Raw genomic sequence first — 16276 nt, 5'->3', positions numbered from 1 at the left:
CACGATCGTGGACGTGACGGCCGGGGTACCCCAGGGATCTGTATTGGGCCCGACGCTATGGAATCTGGCATATGACGGGGTTATGCACTGTGAATACGGAGAGGGTACAACCCCCTTCGCATTCGCGGATGACCTCGCTGTACTGGTAGTGGCTCGGGATGAGCCAGATCTCAAATACCGGGTTAGAAACGCAGGCGGCGTCGTAAAGAAATGGATGACGCAGCACGGACTGAAACTTGTGACAGAGAAAACCGAAGCCATCATTCTGAAGGGGATAAGGCATAGGCCAAATATTGAATTAAAATGTGCGGGAGCATGTCTAACACCTAAGAAACATGTAAAGTATCTAGGAGTGACATTGCACCAGAATGGAAAATGGGGAGAGCATGTGCGGGAGGTGGTCCGGAAGGCTGCGAATAGTACGGCTGCGTTGGGGAGGGTGATGCCGAACATTGGAGGACCCAAATCCGAAAGGAGGAGGGTCTTACACGGTGTTGTACAATCGATCGTCCTCTACGCGGCACCAGTCTGGAGCGAGGCGGTAGAGATAACTGCCTGTAGGAGTCTCATGACACGAGTAGACAGAACAAGTCTGTTGCGAGTGGCATGCACCTACAGGACTGTGTCTGCGGTAGCCTTATGGACCATCACTGGATGTGTTCCGTTGCATATTTTGGCGGTGGAAAGAAAAGAGCTTTATGAGAGAAGAGGTCCAAACCTTACTGTGGCCGAGAAAAGACAGGAAAGGGAAAGGTCAGTTGAAAGATGGCAAGAAGAATGGAACAACACGGAAGATGTGGCACAGTGGACGAAAATGCTGATCCCGAACATAAGAGATTGGGTGGACTGTGGCCACAGGCGACTGGATTATTTCCTGACGCAGGTGCTCACAGGACACGGGTGTTTTAGGGCCTACCTCTATAGGATCGGAAAGGCTGATACAGATGAATGCCTATACTGTGGATACTCGGACACTGTGACACATACGATGTTAGATTGCAGCAGATGGATAGTGGAAAGGAACAGAATGGAGAGAGAGACAGGTGTGAATTTTGTTACAGTGAGAGAAATGATTGAGAGAATGATTGAAAATAAATTAGTTTGGACTAACATACACAGTTATATCCGTGCAGTGATCAAGAAAAAGGAAGAGGAAGAAAGACTGCTAAACCAACGCTAAACGAGACAGGGAACCTCCTTGCTGATGAATAGAGTGTGGATGTGTATGAATGGAGAATGAATGAATAAAGGTAGTGATTCGGAAGTGATGCCGGCCTTACAGCGGCCATTCCTCTTCCGGATCGCTGGATGACAGAGGAGGGTCTGGTTTAGCAGGTAGGCGTTCGGTGTAGACTCGGCGACGAGAAAGCATTTTACAGTACCTCGGGAACTATCGCCGGGAGTACGAAGAACGAATCCTGCACTAAAGTTAGTCAGGCGGCGCCCTGGACTGAGATGTCTTTTGAAGATTCCAGACCCCCCCTCTATAAAGACGAAAAAAAAAAGGTAATTTTCTTTCTTTCTCGCTTTCATTTCTAATCTTTTTATTATTTCTTTTAATTCTTGCTTACTTCTGGCTATCAGTACAATGTCGTCAGCGAATGCTAAGCATTGGTGTTTTCTTTGATATATAAGTCCTGACCTGTTGATTCCAGCTTCTCTGATGGTAACTTTGAGGACGATACTGAACAACAGCGATGACAGTGGGTCTCCTTGTCGCACCCCCTCCCCGACCTCAAACTTATCTGTTTCTTCGCCATTTATTTTAACCCTATTCTCTGTTTTTCGGAGTGTCACTTTTACCATTCTTATCAGTTTTTCACTAATTCCCATTTCACGTAGTGCTTTGTATATTTCTTTGCGTTTTATCCTATCGAACGCTTGTTTAAAGTCGATGAATAGGGCCATTGTAGGTTTCCCATATTCGTAGCTTTCTGCTTGTATTTCGCGCAGTAGGAAAATTTGATCCACTGTGCTGCGCCCTCTTCTGAATCTACATTGATATTCCCCTATGTCATTATCTATATTTTGAGATAGCTTATCTTTTATATATACTGCAAGTATTTTATATGTAACATTTAGTAGGGCTATTCCCCTGTAATTGTGGCATAAACTTTTGTCGCCTTTTTTGTGAAAAGGGCACAGTGTCGTTTCGGTCCATTCCTTCGGTAATTTTTCTTGTTCCCATATGTCTTTTAGCAACTTTTCCAAATGCTTAATTAGTAGTGGTCCTCCATATTTAAACATTTCAGCTGTTACTTTATCTCTTCCTGGGCTCTTACTATTCTTTAGTTTCTCTATTATTTCTTTTATTTCTTTTTCGTTAGGCGGTCTTTCCTCTATTCGTTCTTGATCGACATTTTCCTTCACTTCTTCTTCCTCTTCATATTCTGTTGTGGGAATTTCATTTAAAAGTTCTTCAAAGTATTCTTTCCACCTGCTCAATATTTCTTCGTCACTTACTAAATTTCTTCTACTTTTGTTTTTGTAGTGTACAGGTTTTCCTTGGTACCCCTTTTTCTCATTTTTCACCCCTTGGTATAAGTTTCTACTTTCTCTATTTTTATAGCTCTGTTCTATACATTTTAATTTATCTTCATTGTATTTTCTTTTCTTAGATCTTATTATTCTTTTGGCTACTTTCCTTTGTTCATTGTATTTTCTCTCTATCTCTGTTGTTTTTTCTTGCATCATTTTCATTCTTAATTTATTTCGTTCATCTAGTTCCATTTTACATTCATCGTCGAACCACTCTTTGTATTCGTGTTTTATATTTCTATTACTGGCCTGAGCTGCTTTGGTCATACATGTCATACATAATATTATCTAATCCTCTACTGACTATTCTAGTTCATAGTATTACTTGTTAAAATTTGGATCGTGGGACTACTTCTGGTTATTCGTTTGGCATATTTAATTTTTTCATGCATTATTTTCTGTGTTAATATTTTTCTCCTCTATATTTGAATAGTTTTTCTGAAATACCATCTCTTGTCAAGTTTTTATTTAGCTTGAACTCTGCAATTATTTTTTGTATTTTTATCATACTCATACAAAAATTGAGTAGGTGTGGTATCGGAAAGGAATGGGCATACATGTCATGCTCGGTTCATACTCCTTTCCGATTTTACATTAGTCTACCTTATCGGTCGATCGTGGAAGGTACTCTGTGCATAATGTTAAAATATTTCAGTAACGGTGATTTAGCTATTGTGGCTATCTGTTTAGACGAAGATTATCTAATTACAAAAGTATTGGGTACATGATGCTTAAAAAAAAAGAACGAAGAAACAGAGTTTGTTAACTTTTACCTCATCTGTTGGATCATGAGACTAATTTTTTTACTGCTACAGAATGCCGATGTACACGTTTAATGGGTTGGAACTTAAATTGAAAGAAAAATTGTCCAGACAAAACACCAATTTTAGAAGAGACTTCTAGGCATCGTTTGGAAGTATTTTTAATGTAAGACAATGTTATTTTTATTATTATTAGTATTATTTTGTAATACTGTATCTATGAAATGCGATACTTGTTAGGTTAGACTTTATATTTTAAATATTCTGCTTTTATCTTAGCTTAGGAACAAAGCGGAAGTTTTTTGTGGTCACTTTACTGCCTCCATCCAAAATAAGTAAAATTGTATTTTATAAATTGACAAAAATTTGAAACATTTTTATTTTATAAGTTGCCTCTATATAAAATCTTTTTCTATTACATTTGAATAAACCTAAGTATTTTAAATATTTAAGGTGTAGTAAATAAAAAGAGAATTTTCAAAAGATAAAAGGAGGTTATTATCATGGTACCGTAATCCCAGTTTTAAGAAAACAACACCACGCAAAATGACGCAAAACATCGTACGACAATCGTCCCGCAGCATGAATACGAATAGCTTGCGGCGAACGTGTATGATCGGTGACAACAGGACAGGTGTGGCCTGCGAAACTCAACGACAGTCTATTCCGCTATCATACAGTCATCCTGCTGTATAATCGTAGTAAGATCGGAAGGCTGTATGATAGGTGTGTCCAAGCATTTATGAATTCTAATTATGTCTATTCTTTGCCATAATTAACTTCTATTACCATATTATTATTAAGTACTTTTTGAAAATTCTCTTACTATATCTTCAGTATTTCACTTTCATGTGTTAGTAGTCTCCTTGTTTAGTCTTATAAAATATATATTGAGCCTGAACGTCCCCGCTTCTTTCTTTCTGTATGCCTATTTATTGTGCTCTGTGATTAATTTTTTTATATCATGTTCTACATGCTTCGTAACTCGGCTTTTTTGTTTTTTGTTGTTGCATATTGTAACATTCGTATGTATGCTTAGTTTTTCTTCCTTGTTTCATCTTTGCATTCTTTATCAAATCACTTTTTTCTAGAGTTTAATCTCATGGTCTGAAACTTGGTATGGCTTTGCTTTTAAAAAGGCACAAAAAAAGTACAAAAAATTCAGAAAATACTCTTATATCGGCAACTCCTTTCCATATTAAAATCCAAGAATATATTAAAACCTATTATTTGTTTTCTATGTAGATAATAGCTCATTATTGCAACACGATAGATAGGTATTCTTCTTATGGTTCCCTACTCAATTAATAAATGTTTTCGGTTACTTCAGCAAATGTTTTTCTATTCATAATTTAAACCCGTCAAATATCATATATTCCGGATCCAAGAGAGTTTTTTTTCTCGCCACTCGACTCAATTTTGCCTATTATTGTGAGAGGGGGCCGAAATATTTTGAATCGTTAATAGTTGCCCAAAGTATGATATTTTGAGAACTTTAACGGTGTGGAGTAGCTCTCGTTATTTGCTTATAAGATCGAGAACCCACCTATTCGTTATATGGTCCATACCCCAAATGCCTCTGTCTTGCTTATGGTTGGAGTTGTGAGCGTCCATGATTCTGCTTCATATAGCATAGTTGACAAACATAGCATTTAAGTAGTCGTGTCTTAGTCCGAAGTTTGCATAGTAGTCCTTTCATGTGTATGAATACGCCACTTGTTTGTTAAATTTTGCATTTAAGCTTGATATTAGGGTCCAGTTGGTTGGTTATCCAGCAACCCAGGTAGGTACATTATTTTGTTTACTTTTTCCAAGATTTTACCATTCGATGTGATTCGATAGAAGATCACTACTTTGACCTTATCTATGTTTATTTAAAATTGTATGATTTGCATATCTGAAGCTTGATATTTTAATTTCATTTTCATACCTTCTTGTATGTAGTATATAAAAGTCTTCTCAAAACTTTTGAAAAGCCAATAATGTTCCTTACGTTATTTGCGTAGAAAATACAGCTTGTTCACAATTTTTTAGACTGCATGTTTAATATTTCTAATATTCCGTATACTAATTTCCGAGAGCTTGAGCTCTCCAGTACTCCGCTTACTGCAGACTCCGTGGGGAAGTTTTCATCCCCCATACGTCGTATCCCAATTGCAAATAGCGAATGTGTTATGGATAAATAGGACAATAGAACAAGTATAGCTCTACAGAGCTGGTGAACTCCCGGAGAAATATAGCCCTGACATGGTATGGGCGCTCAGCCGATCCTGACAGCAACTCGTGGGAACATAATGCATACGGAGACAAAAGGGAAGAAGGGACTTAAAAATGAGTGACCCTACTAAATGTACAAATACAAATATAAAGGAAACAGAGAAGTGACCCAGGCCGCGGACTCTTTTCCCAATCAGGGTCCTACAGGCGGCACTTCAGGACTATATGACAACTTTGGCAGAACTGCCTAAAAGCATGTATTTATTAACATTTAAATTTTTCATTTTAACAGGATTTTTTTTATTTTCATAAAAGTAAAAGTGGTCTTACATTTTGATAACGAACTTTGAAAACTAAGTGAGGTTTTCAATTAATTCGTCAAAAACAGAGTATGCAGTAGTTGGAGGTGAAGAAAGGCACTCAGAACTAAGAGGCACATAAATCGAAAATATTGAGGAAATATATCGGTGTAAGCATTAAAAACGATGGTCGGAATACAAAAGAAATAGCTACTAGCACTGGTTAAGGTAATTAAGCAGTACATCAACTAAATAGTATACTCTGGAATAGCCACATCACCCGGATATACAAAAGTATCACAAAAAGTATTGCTACATATGGTTTAGAGCTTTGTCTAATAAGACATTGCCATCCTGGAAACTATAGAATGAAAAATGCTGAAATGACATGACCATGTCAAAAGGATCAATCATCAAATATGGCCAAAGAGAATATTACAGTGGATCCCCACCAATCGCAAGAAAAAGGGAATACCAAGAAGATCGTGGAGACAAGAAATAAATAATGCAATGGAAGATAAGATTCTCAATATAATAAACTCGTTAATATATATATATATATATATATATATATATATATATATATATATATATATATATATGTTAGTTTTGATATTTCCGCGGGAGCTGTATGTTATATCAATGGTATTCCGGGTTTGACTCCGCGTTAAATGTTGTTGGTTTTGATAAAAACCATTTTGACGACGTTTCGGCAAGATCTCACTTGCCATTTTCAAGTCTCTCTGGATGGTCTGCTTCTTGTCGATGTTCGTTTCGGCAAGATCCCACTTGCCATTTTCAATTCTCTCTGGATGGTCTGCTTCTTGTCGACCATCGATGTCGACTCGATGTTCGAGTGGACTTCCACTATATCTATATCTTATATCTCTATATATATATATATATATATATATATATATATATATATATATATATATCTTAAAAACCAGTATAGTATTATTCTTAGCTCTGTTTCCAAATGTAGGCGCCGGAAACAACTCGCCTTTCGTCCTCTTTCTTTGGTCACAGTACGCCATGCATCCAGTCAAAGTTATACAGTTATATCATACGTGGTTCTATTTTAGAATCTCAGACCTATTTGTCGGAATACAAATGACGTTGTTCGAGATTTTGTTGCAGCATGAACATCAACAACTCGTACTGGCTTCTAACACCTTTACCAGCATAATGATTAATATATCACTTCTTTATACATAAAATATGTCCCTTCTTTTCTTTTGCTTTTAAATAATATTCTTAAAGTCCTCTTGACATTTTCAGAGCAACAGCTAGAAATTTTGAGCCAATTCAGAAATACATTTAAATTGGAAAGCACGACCTGTATTATACTTATTTTCTAGCCATACTTTACAAATACAGTTGGTAGCAACATCAAAATTTTTATTTACATGAAATATCTTTGCTTTTGTTAAAATAACATAATTAGTTTCACATTAATTCAGATTAGTCATACCACAATGAGTTTGTGACCACTGGAGATAAACGTTTTATCAACAGCATGCGATAAGATGTAACGCAATAAAAAATATTGGCTGTCTATTGATGGTATCTGCTACAAACAATAAACATATTATATGTTAACAAACCAGATCATCGCTGTTATTTTTATTTTAGAAAATAATATTTGATGTTTGTATTAAAATTTACATTATTATTGATAAGTTTAGCAATAAGAACTTCTTAGATCTAAAAGTGTGCTTTGACAATATAGTATAAAATTTATTGTATTTTTTATTTACATACCAGTGATCTTTAACAACTTGGTCTGTTACACTATTTGTACGCCTCATCATGTCTCATACTTCACAACAGGTTTCAACAAGGTTTTTTCACAAAGGTTTTTTTATTGTTATATCAATTTGACCTCTTGTTGACTTTTCAGGGATTTAGGCGAGAGAAAACGATATCAGAAAATATTTTATAAACTGCATTAGGTACGGTGATCTCTCTCTAGTTGGTATTTAAGTAAATCACACACACACACACACACACACACACACACACACACACACACACACACACACACACACACACACACACACACACACACACACACACACACACACACACACACACACACACACACACACACACACACACACACACACACACACACACACACACACACACACACACACACACACACACACACACACACACACACACACACACACACACACACACACACACACACACACACACACACACACACACACACACACACACACACACACACACACACACACACACACACACACACACACACACACACACACACACACACACACACACACACACACACACACACACACACACACACACACACACACACACACACACACACACACACACACACACACACACACACACACACACACACACACACACACACACACACACACACACACACACACACACACACACACACACACACACACACACACACACACACACACACACACACACACACACACACACACACACACACACACACACACACACACACACACACACACACACACACACACACACACACACACACACACACACACACACACACACACACACACACACACACACACACACACACACACACACACACACACACACACACACACACACACACACACACACACACACACACACACACACACACACACACACACACACACACACACACACACACACACACACACACACACACACACACACACACACACACACACACACACACACACACACACACACACACACACCTATACACGTTTCGCAATATTTGTGGCATCACATACTATATCCTCAATTGTGGCAAATCGGTGTAAACATACCATGATACTGGCACCCGTCGTGCAGAGTGTTTATGGATAGGAATTGCTTTGATACACTCCATGGTTCTAATATTATCGACGAATATAATTGTGGCACCGGATTCCACAATTATTTTGTCATCAGAAACTGTGTGCAAAAGATGCCACAAATATATCCGTAACACATTTTCTGTGTTTGGGGTTCCATAAGTATTGCTGTATATACAGTGTGTTTGAAAGCCATGTTGCCATATTTGTTATAGGAATAAGTTGGTGCTTTACCTTTTCTGTGATACGGATACTCTGTTGGCTACTATTATATTTTTTTGTTTAGTGTACGATAGTTTATAATATTTTAGAATTAAATATAAGAAAACTAAAAATGTCTTCGACTATAGTTACTATAAAGATCTTCGAAATGCAGTTACTAACGCAGTCCGTCTGAAGAAGAATGGTTACTTAAATTATCGGTCTGCTTCTTTGATTAAAAAAGATCTTTGGAAAGCTATGAGGTTATTCAAAATTGTAAATAAACCAATTATAGAGATCCCTCATGAGCTTAAAGATCCTGTATCTATAAATAATTATTTTGCATCTGTCTTTAGCCCTGTAAATTGTTGTCCTGAGACAACCCAATGGTATCAGTCAAATATTTTCAACCCAGATATTGTTTTCTCGTTTAAAATGGCCACTATTGATGAATTTAAATTTGGAAGCTGTTGGATATGGATGTGATAATATTTCTGCAAAGATGCTACAACTCTCCCTTTCTATTACTGCTCCTTATATTACGCAGATTATAAATTGTTCTTTGGAGGTAGGTTATTTTCCGGACACTTGGAAATACGCTTTGGTAAAACCACTGATCAAATCAAATAAACCTGAATCACTTAATGATCTTCGCCCAAAATAAGCATTTTACCGGGACTGTAAAAAATTTTAGAAAAGGTTATCTATAAACAGATATACGATTATATTTTTAGAAATAATGTAGTTACGTATATACAATCAGGATTTAGAAAAGAGTTTAGTACAACGACTCTGTTTCTTGACTTAACAGATAATATACTTCGATCATTTGAGGCAGGAAAAGCAACCTCAGTCATCGTGCTTGATTTTTCTAAAGCCTTCGACACTATTGATCACGCTCTTCTGTGTGCTAAATTGAAATATTTTGGATTTAATGATACCTCCTTACAGTTTTTCAAATTTTGTTTGGTAAATCGTTATCAAAAGTCATAATCCATAATAATTCATCAGAATTTGCATCTGTCAATTCAGAGGTGCCTCAAGGTTCGGTTCTTGGTCCTCTTCTTTTTTAAATATATATTTCCGATCTGTATAAATCTTTAAATAATCTGAAATTGCACTCTTTTGTAGATGACACACAACTGTATTTCTCTTTTGAACCTAACACTGTTCAGGATAACTTAAAACTAATTATAAAAAATGAACCTCTAAAAAATGTTAATAGTTGTAGAAACTTAGGAGTCAGATATGACTGTACGCTACGTTTTCAAGAGCATGTCACCCTTTTAGTAAAAAAATGCTATTTAGTTATGCGTCAACTGTATAGAAGTACAGGCATTTTAAACTTTAAATTGCGTAAGTTACTTTGTGCAACTATCGTAATGTCAATTCTTAATTATGGGCTCTTGGTATTTTACCCTTGCTTAGATCAGGTTACGAAATTAAAGTTGCAAAAAATTCAAAATAATTGTTGCAGAAAAGAACTTCAATGGTTAACCATAGATAATTTATACAAATATCACCTCGCCTCATTGATATATCGAATTATTTCGTCGTCAAATCCTATTTATTTAAAGAACAAATTAGTATTTAGTGGAGACGCTCCTAATCTTGATCTGAGATATCCTCATAGTCTTATGCTGCCAAGATATAGACTAGCTATTTTCCAGCGATCGTTTACTTACAACGCTGTTTTAGTGTTTAATAGTTTAACAAAAAATTTAAGAGGTAAATCTCTTGATTTCATGAAGCGGCATTATAAGAAATTTTTACCTACAATCGCAGTAACGTTATTATTATTATATAGTATATTGTTGTCGTTATTGTTACCATTAGAATTTTTTTTGTTTTTATTTATCATTCATATCATTTATCACATAACATTACAAATTATTTTCTTTATCTTATTTTTCTAGTAGCCACATGACTATTTCTATCATTTCAATATTATATTATCATTTATGTCAATTTATAAATCATTTTTTTTTTTCATGTTCTACTTATTTCAAACTGACTTTGTAAACTTGAGGTTAAGTGGAGTAGCTCTAGCTAGACTCCGCCTCATGTATCTCGTGTTTGTAAATTTTTACAGACTAAATAAAGGCAATTTATTATTATTATTACTATTATATATAATAAAATATAATATATGTGGATCCCCCTGTATAATAGAATAGAGTTATTTCTCTCCTTTAAAAAAAAAATATTAAAACGATGACACCCGTCGACTTTTAATACATATAAATGTGTGCCTTTTAAGGAAAAATTTAAATGTGCAGGGTAATTCACGCATGCCTAGCATACTGCATAAGTTTTATTTTTAATAGACTTCCCTGTATATTTTTTATTTTTAAAAGCTGCTTAATAACCTGATCTCGACAAACTATATCTTGTATTATGTAGGGTCTATTATGAATAATACAGGGTGGAATTTTAAAATTATACAGTGTGTAAACCACTCATGGAATACAATTGTTTGCGTCCTTATTTTAGAAAATTATAAAAAACCGCCTCACCTGTTACTTTTAAATTTAAATGTGCTCTTTAAACATGAATTTAAATGAACAAGATGATTCACGAGGGCAGAAGATTCAAGGATACAAACAATTTTATTCCATAAGTGGTTTCCACACTGTTTAATTTCAACATATTAACTACCCTTTAATACTCATAATAGACTCTACATGACATAGTTGGTTGAGATCGGGTTATTAAGGAGCTTTTAAGAATAGTAAAATATACAGGAAGTTCCATTAAAAGTAAAGCTTTTAGACTATGGTAGGCTTACCTGAGTCACCTTGTCCAGTATATTTAAAAAGCGCATATTTATATTCGACGTGCTTCAGCATTTTTTATAGGACCATTAAGCTTGCGGGGGCACATAAGCTAAATCCGATTTAACCTTTGCAATATTTTTTCACCGATTTTTCACTAATTTTTGACCACCAAAATACCCTTAAGTGGAGTAATTCTGCTGCCTTAAAGTTCAAGCTAGCAGAATTCAAACAAAAAACTTTTTGTCTATGACATTTTTTTTTTCACACATTTTTCACTAATTAATTACTACCATCATAATTTTTCACCACCGAACCACCCTTAAGGGGAGCGATTCTCCTGGCATACGGTTCAAACTGGCAGAATTTAAAAAAAATATATTTTGCCTATGCCATATTTTTTGACCCATTTATAAATTATAACTTTTAAATAAAATAAAAAGTGTTCTGTTCTGCTCCCCTAAACTAATCTTGGAACGTCTGAGGTGAATAGGGCATGTAATGCGGATGGAACAAAATGACCCAGCTAGAAAACGCTCCTTGATTGACCCATTGGTCAGAGAAGAAGAGGAAGACCTAGAACAAGGTTCCTTGATAACATCGATTAAGACATGAAAAATATGGGAATACGTGCTTGGCGGAGAGAGAAACGCGAGGGTTGGGGACGACTGGAGAGAAATTCTTGAGGAGGCTAGGACCCACGTAAGGTTGTAAAGACGGAATGATGATAAACCAATCTTATTTGAAAACGTTACTGCTATCTTAATATCCGAGCCAGTGGAATTGGAAAAAAAAATATTTTTGAAATGCCACAGTGTTCTGCTAGGATTTTACAAATTCATTACCACCCTAGTAATTATTCACCCCTCAATTTACTCCTATCGGAAGTCAATAATTCTGTTACGTTAAAATTTAAGGAGAAAAAATATTCTTTAAAATTTCACCGCCCTGTACTTATAACTGAAATAAAACAGTAGTGCTCTGCTGTTAAGTTTTTACTAAACTTTGACCATCCTAATTATTTCCCCCCTAAATCAATCTTACTTAGTAAAGTTCTTACTAGCTTAATATTCGAGACAGCGAAATTTAAAAAATAGTTTTAAAATACCATCATGTTCTGATAGGTTTTTGTGAATTTATTACCACCCTAGTAATTTTTCACCCCTTAACTCACCCATTAATACCCCAATACTCTGTTAATTTTTACCTATATCCAACTGACAATAAATATAATATCGACATAAAATTAAATAATATAAATATATTTAAATTTTTGAAATGCAGCTAATATAAATCTATTTTACTACTCAAATAATCTAAACTAGCTGGTCTGTCCAACTTGTAATTTCCGTCTTATTTGAATATTCTTAAAATATTTATCTGCTAAAATGTTTTCCAAGTAATATAAACTCTTTATGTTATACAACTAACCTAAACAGTATATTTAATACCCTTATTATTTAAATAATAATAAAATATTTAATACCTAAGCTTTTTTCCAAATTTTCAGGTACCTATCCGGTATCTTTTAACAATAGGTGTGCAAGGTGTCTCGATCCGCCTTTACAATTAGCTAATTAAAGTAATGGATGTAATAAAATTATTGGAATTTGAATATTTCTTACCTGCTAAGTATTATGTTAAATATAACAATTCCATTGTATTTACTAAAACTCAACTTGATTTCAGTTATTTTATATTCATAAAAGGGTACTCACGACGCGAATCCGAGTAACTTTTTTAAAACAGTTAAAATTTATAATTTTTGTAACAAAGTATTTTCATATTTTCAATATTTAGACTATTCTATATTTAAAATATTCAATATATTTAAACATTTAAAAAGTATATATTATTTAGCACCGAGTAACATTTGAGAATGCTTTTTAATTTAAGTAGTCGAGAAAAAAATGACTAGTCTGTTAAAAATATAGTAAAACACAAAAAATATAGTAAATGTGTGGCTGATAGAATTGGTGTGGTTGGTTAACATTTAGTAAAAACGTGTAGTTGGTTAACATTTACTAAAAACAGATCAGATTCTTATTTTGAATAAAGTGCAGTATAATTACAAAAAAATTCTACCCCTTTAATTTTAACCTACCAGAATTATTGACTCCTCATTAGGGTTAGTCTTGGGATAAACTAATAAATTCGTAAAAACCTAGCAGAATACTGTGATATTTCAAAATTTTCTTTTTTAATTCACTGCCTCGAATATTAAGCTAGCGGAAACGTTTCCAAATAAGATTGATTTAGGGGTGGAAAATTATCAGGGTGGTAGTAAAAACTTAAAACACTTTTTCAATTTAGTTATAAGTGGAAGACGGTGAAATTGCAAAAGAAGATTTTTTCACTTTAATATTCCAACAGAATTATTGACTTCCCATAAGGGGTAGTTGAGAAGTGATAAATTACTAGGGTGGCAATAAATTCATAAAAATCTAGCAGGACACTGTGGTATTTCAAAAATATATTTTTTTAATTTCGCTGGCTCGAATATTAAGTTTGCGGGAACTTTTCCGAATAAGATTGGTTTAGAGGTGGAAAATTCTCAAAGTGGTCAGAGTTTAGTAAAAACATAACATAACACTTTTTTATTTCAGTAGAAGTAGAAGATGGTGACATTGTAAAAAAGATTTTTTCACTTTAAATTTTAACCAGAGTTATTGACATTTTATAAGGTCTACTGAACATAAAATCGCTACTTTTAACAAGACGATCTAGAAGCAGTCGAAGTTAATAATTTTTGTTTAAATTGCTTTATAACACGATAACGATTTATTTTTTTATTGTATGTTATTATCATTTTTTCTTTAAACGTCGATTTCGAACGTCGAAAAATTGTTTGTTGACGAACATTGACAGATCCTGAGCATTGTTTTTAAATGGAATGTTCCATACTTTATTACATAATTGGATAGGTTCTTCTGAGAGAAGAAGATTGATACAATTACTATAGCGTTATCAAATCATATTAGAAAATTGAGGAAGAAAAATCCGGCCTACAATGGGACTCGAACCCACACCTTTTTGTCTGGCATACACAGCCTGATTTTTGTCTTTTAATTTCAAAATATCATTTGATACTAATCTCCATCAGATCAGAAAGTAAACAATAAATGCTATAGTGTTTTGATAATTGGTTGTTGAGTTAAAAAACGGCATATTGTATAAAAACGCTCAAATTTGACAGCCGTCATTTTTGTGACAACGCTTTGATTTGTGTTTTAAGTTATTATATATAATCTCCCATTATATTTAAAAAATGATCCAAGATTAGCATTTTGAAATACTTATTTGCAATAACTGAAGGAGATGTTTGAAAAGCATTTTATATCATTTGACTCTAAAATTATAGTTTTCTAAGATTTAAAAAAAATTCTTCAATTAAAAATAAAATAGTTTCCATATCGGAAAGGATGGTCGGAAGCAATTCTTGTGATAAGTCTTTTATTCATTGATAATGGAAAGTTCATGCAGCTGCTATTTCAACTCCAATTTTAAATTGTCTTAGACTTAATAAAAATTTTAACTTGAATAACTCACAACAGACCCTTTAATTTGATCTAAAATTTAAGGCATAGTATTTCAGTTTTCTTTATACTTAAAAGTTTATTTTTCACATAACTATTCGCAACTGGGTCATATGCACCAAATTTCAATTTAATCGGTTTCGTAGATTCGAAATACATTTTGTGTAACAGAGTCAGACGGACGGATGAATAGACGACGAATTTTATATTTTTTTTATACGGGTCTACAGAACTCTTAAAGTGTAATTTTCATAAGTCAAACTTACATAATTTGCATGAAAAGTAGGTGTGAAAAGTTATACGAATGGCCACATCACATCACTGAATATAGAAAACTTTATTTTAATTAGTATCCGATACCCAATCTAACTATAATGTTTGGAGAAATAATACGCTTTTTTTTTAAAGTTAGTATTCCTTTAATCTTTCCATAAATTAATATTCTATTATTTCTGGTCAACATCGCCATCGCTTATAAGAAAATTGTTGCACTTTTGTGGCACCTTTCACACACTTACACGTTTTATTCCCAAAATCGAAATAAAAATAATTTTATTTCAACTGAAATGGGCAACACCGCAAGGCCATCTCAGAGGGCGCCACTTTACGACCACGCCCACGATGCCACAATTACGTGTGTAAATTCAATCTGACTCAACCTGATTTCTGGCAACATACGCAGAATCGGCGTAATACAATTTTTATTTAAGCTCTATTCGATCCTATGTATTAAAAACAATATCTATTAAAAGCACATGAGAAAAAAGAGTATTTAAAGTTATTTAGACAGTAAATACTACTAAAACAAAGAAAATGTTGGGGAATGAAATTGTGGTAACGTGTGTAAGTTACCACAATTTACGAAGTTACCATAATACAGGAATATGTTCACACACGTTACCACAAATATCGGTGCACACACACACACACACACACACACACACACACACACACACACACACACACACACACACACACACACACACACACACACACACACACACACACACACACACACACACACACACACACACACACACACACACACACACACACACACACACACACACACAC

General features: G+C 34.4%; 1 protein-coding gene across 4 annotated transcripts in view; it reads left to right on the top strand.

The window, feature by feature from the left end:
- Mct1 (Monocarboxylate transporter 1) overlaps positions 1-16276 on the top strand; it is a 297944-nt gene that overhangs the window by 20491 nt on the left and 261177 nt on the right. The window contains exon 1 of one of the 4 annotated variants that reach the window (XM_072526147.1): positions 3444-3465. The exons of the other annotated variants lie outside the window; for them this stretch is intronic. The gene's annotated coding sequence lies outside the window, so the exon portion shown is untranslated. Of the gene's footprint in view, positions 1-3443; positions 3466-16276 lie in introns of those variants that run through there. 4 annotated transcript variants of the gene reach the window in all.

Source organism: Diabrotica undecimpunctata, chromosome 3 (assembly GCF_040954645.1).
Source record: "Diabrotica undecimpunctata isolate CICGRU chromosome 3, icDiaUnde3, whole genome shotgun sequence".
Taxonomy (NCBI): domain Eukaryota; kingdom Metazoa; phylum Arthropoda; class Insecta; order Coleoptera; family Chrysomelidae; genus Diabrotica; species Diabrotica undecimpunctata.
This window is presented reverse-complemented; position numbering and strand designations above follow the sequence as displayed.